This window comes from Herpailurus yagouaroundi, unplaced genomic scaffold (assembly GCF_014898765.1).
Source record: "Herpailurus yagouaroundi ecotype Mexico unplaced genomic scaffold, PumYag 67793, whole genome shotgun sequence".
In the NCBI taxonomy this organism is placed as follows: domain Eukaryota; kingdom Metazoa; phylum Chordata; class Mammalia; order Carnivora; family Felidae; genus Herpailurus; species Herpailurus yagouaroundi.
This window is the reverse complement of record NW_024420586.1, coordinates 23,957,777-23,963,837: the sequence shown is the minus strand read 5'-3', so window position 1 is coordinate 23,963,837 and position 6,061 is coordinate 23,957,777.

Sequence of the window (6,061 nt, the reverse complement as noted above, 5' to 3'; positions counted from 1 at the left end):
GAGCCACCCAGGCACCCCTGTTTAACTTTTAAACCAGGGTTGTAAATTACAGTACCACCATGGCCATATTACAGAATCTTACAGAAAACACAATTACAGAAAATGTAAACATTTTTTTTTTAAAGAAGCACACACATGCACACACATGGGTAAAATTTCCTATGCTGGGATTAAACTCAGGCGGTCTGAAGTCCATTCCTAAGACCTAGATGAGACCAGCGGTGTTTTGGGCCGCCCCCAGGTCTTTGCGTTCCTTAGTGTGTATGTTGCGCAGACTCCTTGCCCCACTACGCACTTACAACGCTGTCTCACTGTCTCCCTTCCCGGGGACTGAACACTACACCTTAACGGGACCAGAGGACAGAAGCTGGCTGGGCTCAGAGCCTCTTCGCAGGTTTGCCTGTCTCTGTGCCATTAGCTGCTCAGGAAGAGGCAGAGCCAGTTGTCACCGAACTGTGGGCCAGTGACAGTCCTGGGGTTAATCAGCTGTTCATCAGAGCAGCTATGACACCTTTAGAGGGTGGGAGGTGGGCTCTCCACACGAAGGGCCAGCGTGCAGCCAACTAAGAGCTCTAGCTCCTGCTGAATCTGGATCCGCCGCTCTTCCGCGGCCAGGGGGCGGGAGCGGAGATTTGATTGACAGACATTTCAACCAGTGAGAACGTCTGATCCCGGCTGCCCTTAAGTAGCACGTGCCTTTTGGCTGTGAAGGGGCGCGTCTTGCTTTGACTGGCACTCTTTTCACCCAATAAATATGCCTGCCTGAGCTGGGGGCGGGGCGAGTGAGTGCAGAAAAGGCGGGGTCTTGTTCTTGACCTCCTTTAATTTAATGAGGAAACCCAGATTCCAGGAGGAGCCTCCTCCGTTTATCTGTCTTTGAAAAGACTTCCGGGGCGCCTGGGTGGCTCAGTGGGTTAAGCGCCCAACTGCAGCTCAGGTGATGATCTCACGGCTTGTGAGTTCGAGCCCCGAGTCCAGCTCTGTCCTGACAGCTCAGAGCCTGAAGTCTGCTTTGGATTCTGTGTCTCCCTCCCTCTCTGCCCCTTTCCCACTTTCTCACTCATGCTGTCTCTTTCTCTCAAAAATGAATAAGTGTTGAGGGGGAAAAAAGAAAAGATCTGATACTTTAAAAGAGTTAAAAAAAAATCACAGCTTTAGGGCAATTTGGCTTTCCCACGCTAATAGGAAATGGTGGTCTCACTGCACCTGTGACTCTCAGGGAAGGTGGTCTTAGGGATGGGGACAGGAAATAGAAGTGGTTCTCAGAAGCAGCTTAATAGCAATTGGCATAAGATTGGAACTCGATTTGAGGTTTCAGCGCCTGAGAGACTTGGGGGGTAGGAGGGGTGGCACATGTTGTCTGACAAAGGGTCTCCGGTATGCATGGTGGGGGCTTGGGGGGCGATGATGCAGGCCTATGGGGATCAGTAAGGTTAGTGTGGTTAGCGTTTGAGGTCAGTCTGGATCAGTCTGGATCAGCCATGTGGCCGTCCACAGTAAGGGCCTGTTCTCTGATGAGACTGTACTGGAATCAAGCCGCTGATGGAGCCGGTGCTGCCCCAAAGGCTGCCATTGTCCCCTGGACATGGTAAGGCACCCATCATCAGAGACTGGGCACCAAGTAAAAGACTCTGTTTCAGATGCAGACCATCCGCAGTCTTGACAGTGGTGTACCTCTTGTTGCAAAGGCCACCCGACAATGGGCCAAGAGTCAAAGTATTTGATAGACATCCTGTGCTTCCCTACCATTGTAAGGCAGTTTGGTCACTGAATGTGGCTGTCACCAAAAAGGGACCATCTCCTATTAGATACCTCCTAGATAATGATCGGGACAAAAGTGGTGAAAATCAGGGACTCTGCCCTGCCATGCCTGGGCACCATGTATCTTTCCTTCTCTTCAAGGCCATCCCAGGCTAACCTGGTTCATAACCATCTGGGTGACAGCTCAGCCCCAAAGGCGCCTAGGAGATTCAAACTTCCTCCTGGTTCAGTCACCTGGATTCCCTCATTGGATGGATGTGGTGCTAGAATATAAGGGTAACCACTACTCGATTGAGTCCATGCTCATGGAGTTCCCCTACGGTCGGTGGCCCCCAGTGGCCAAGATAGAAGACATTTAAAAAACTAAGGGTCAGGGTGCCTGGGTGGCTCAGTCGGTTGGGCGTCTGACTTCAGCTCAGGTCATGATCTCATGGCTCGTGAGTTCGAGCCCCGTGTCGGGCTCTGTGCTGACAGCTCAGGGCCTGGAGCCTGTTTCAGATTCTGTGTCTCCCTCTCTCTCTCTGACACTCCCCTGTTCATGATCTGTCTCTCTCTGTCTCAAAAGTAAATAAACGTTAAAAAAAAAAAAATTAAAAAACTAGGGGTCACTGGGTGGCTCAGTCGGTTAAGCGACTCTTGATTTCGACGCTTGACTTCGGCTCAGGTCATGATCTCACAGTTTGTGAGTTCGAGCCCCGCGTCAGGCCCTGTGCTGACAGGGCAGAGCCTGCCTGGGATTCTCTGTCTCCCACTCTCTCTGCCCCTCTCCTGCACGCTCTCTCTCTCTCTCTTTATAAAAACGCCTTTGGTCTTTTTGCACCTGCCTTTCTAGCTGAAAGGTCTGGGTGCAGGTAGGAGAAGATTGGATAAAAGTGAAGTTATAGGCCCTGGGATGGGACTCACCGATTTCCTGGCTGTGGAAAGAGGGTACTTGGGGGAGCACGTGGGCTAGCCTCTGAGAGGTGTGAGGTGAGGAGACAATCCTCTCTTTGTCCCCTAGGTCAAGCGCTGAAGCCTGGACTTTATCACCACTTCCCTGCGATGACAAAAAACAGAAGAACTTCTGAACGTGGCCGGTCCTCAACTGTTCTGCTGTGCCTGAGGCATCAGGCATCCTCCTGAGCCTCCCTCATACCTACACACACATACACACACACACACACACACACGGGCCAGCGCAGCCTTGTTTAGATCTGACTGATAAAAATTCATCTGCTTCTCTTGACACCCGAGTGGCCTCGGATTATGCCATGCCTAGCAACTTGGCTACAGGCACTTGATGTCACTACCCCATTAGACTCAACCCAACCAATGCAATGGTGTTTCCAATCAAGTTCAACAACAAATTCGGAGCTGGAATAAAGTGTGCCCCTTTGGGTTATCTATTTGTGCACGGGGGGGCGGGGGGGGCAAGCATGGGGAACAGTGACACCAAACCAGCAAAATCAGTCTAAACTCCTTTGTGTGGCTTGCGGCTTGCGGTGTAATAGCCTGGCCTTAGATGACTTCCAGGATGTCTGAGAATACAAGGTCCCCTGGGGCGCCTGGGAGGCTCAGTTGGTTAAGCGTCGACTTCGGCTCAGGTCATGATCTCGAGGTCCGTGGGTTCGAGCCCCGCGTCGGGCTCTGGGCTGACAGCCTGGAGCCTGGAGCCTGCTTCGGATTCTGTGTCCCTCTCTCTCTCTGCCCCTCCCCTGATTGTACTTTTTGTCTCTCTCCCTCTCTCTCTCTCTCAAAAATAAACATTAAGGGGCGCCTGGGTGGCGCAGTCGGTTAAGCGTCCGACTTCAGCCAGGTCACGATCTCGCGGTCCGTGAGTTCGAGCCCCGCGTCGGGCTCTGGGCTGATGGCTCAGAGCCTGAAGCCTGTTTCCGATTCTGTGTCTCCCTCTCTCTCTGCCCCTCCCCCGTTCATGCTCTGTCTCTCTCTGTCCCAAAAATAAATAAACGTTGAAAAAAAATTAAAAAAAAATAAAAATAAACATTAAAAAAATTAAAAGAATACAAAGCCCTGACCACTCATTACCTTGGCTAATTCTCAGGATTGTGTCAACAGCGAGCAACCTCGGGGGGGGATGAGGTAACGTCTCCCGCTGGGACAAAACGGGCGCTGGATTGTCCGAGCTCAGCGTTTCTTGGCTGTCATGGAAACCCACTGCATGTGTGGCAGCCCCCGGGGCCCCTCCGTGTCACCCCTTTGAGACCTGGGGGATGCGGAGTGCTGACGTGATGTGTGTGCTGTCTGCTGTGCAAGGAGTAGAAAATCCTCTGTGAAGTCCCCAGCGGTCTCGTGCCTTCTGTCAGCAGCTGTAAAACTTGTTAGCTTCCAAGAGGGTAAAATCTCAGACCCTGACAGTCCGGAATTGAGGGGTTTTCCTGTGTGTTCTGACATCCTCTATGGTCTGGCCATGGGCAGTTTCTGAAGGTCAGTGATCAGCTGCCAGGGGTGTCGGGGATGCTGAGCCCCGAGGTGATTAGTGGCTGGAGGCCTGTGACGCTGCTGAGGGTCTGTGGCTGTCAGTCACTGCGAGAGGGGCCGAGGTGCTGGTGTTCACGTGGGCCGGTGACAGGTGAAGCTCTGAGTTGGAGTTTGTTTCCTTAATTGGATTCTTCGAGGATCAGTGATTGGCACTTTGTGTGATTAGTGCTTGGAGGCTTTGGAGGACCCTGTGGGAAGGAGAGCTGCCACACGCCCTAAGGAAGAATGGGTCTTCAGGAAGATACCGAGTTGGATTTTTCTTAGGTAATAGGCATCTTTTACATTCAGACCTGTCTGCATTTGGCACTTAGTTCTACCACTTACAGTTGTGTTAAAAAAAAGGAGAAACACCACCCAGTTCTTCTTCTTCTGTATAGGGAAAAACACAGTCTACTTCTTCCTATGCTTCTCTCTCTCTCTCTCTCTCTTTTTAAAGTTTATTTACTTTGAGAAAGAGAGACAACAAGAGGGGGAAGAGCAGAGAGAGAGGAAGATAATCCCGACTCGGGGCTCGAACTCACGAACTGTGAGATCATGACCTGAGCCGAAATAGAGTCCGACACTTAACAGACTGAGCCACCCAGACTCCCCCAATGCTTCTCTTTTACTTTTATACAGAACATTTCACTTCTGACACATCTTAATTATTTTAAAAAAATTTTTAGTATTTATTTTTAAGAGAGAGAGAGACACACAGCATGATCGGGGGAAGGGCAGAGAGAGAGTGACACAGAATCTGAAGCAGCCTCTGGCTCTGAACTGTCAGCACAGAGCCCGACGTGGGACTTGAACTCACAGACCCTGAGATCATGACCTGAGCCGAAGTTGGATGCTCAACCGACTGAGCCACCCAGGCGACCCTTTTTTATTTTTTTGAATGTTTATTTATTTTTGAGAGAGAGAGAGAGAGCACAAGCAGGGGAGGGGCAGAGAGAGAGGGAGGCACAAAATCTGAAGCAGGCTCGAGGTGCTGAGCTGTCAGTACAGAGCCCAATGCGGGGCTCAAACCCACGAACCGTGAGATCATGACCTGAGACGAAGTCAGCCGCTTAACCGACTGAACCAGCCAGGTGCCCCCACATCTGACATTTCTGGTCACCAGATGTGTGGGGGTTTCTTCCCACACCAAGCAATTCTCTGCGACACCAGCTGGATGTCTTATAATTTAACTAAATTCTGACATCATCTACCTGGAGATAGAATCAGATCGCACAGGTTGAGGGCTCACTCCCACAAGACTGCCCCTCTCCCCAGTTTAGATGTCAATTACAAGTAGTAGGTTCCCAGGTTGCCCACGGGAGTTGTGGCGACAGATTGGTGGTTTCCATGAACCCCTTCCTCAGGTTTGATTAATCGCCTAGAGCCGCTCGCAGAACTCAGGGAAGCCCTTACTTACATTTGCCAGTTTATTTTTTTTTCAACGTTTTTATTTATTTTTGGGACAGAGAGAGACAGAGCATGAACGGGGGAGGGGCAGAGAGAGAGGGAGACACAGAATCGGAAACAGGCTCCAAGCCATCAGCCCAGAGCCCGACGCGGGGCTCGAACTCCCGGACCGCGAGATCGTGACCTGGCTGAAGTCAGCCGCTTAACCGACTGCGCCACCCAGGCGCCCCGCATTTGCCAGTTTATTAAAGGACATGATAAAGGAAGGATACAGATGAACAGCCAGACGAAGAGATACATAGGGTGGAGTCTGAGAAGGTCCCGAGCACAGAAGCTTCTCTGTCCCTGTGGTGATGGGGTTCATCCTCCTCCGAGAATGCGAATGTGTTGACCCACCCAGAAGCTCCCTGAACCCCCTACTATTGGGATTTTTATG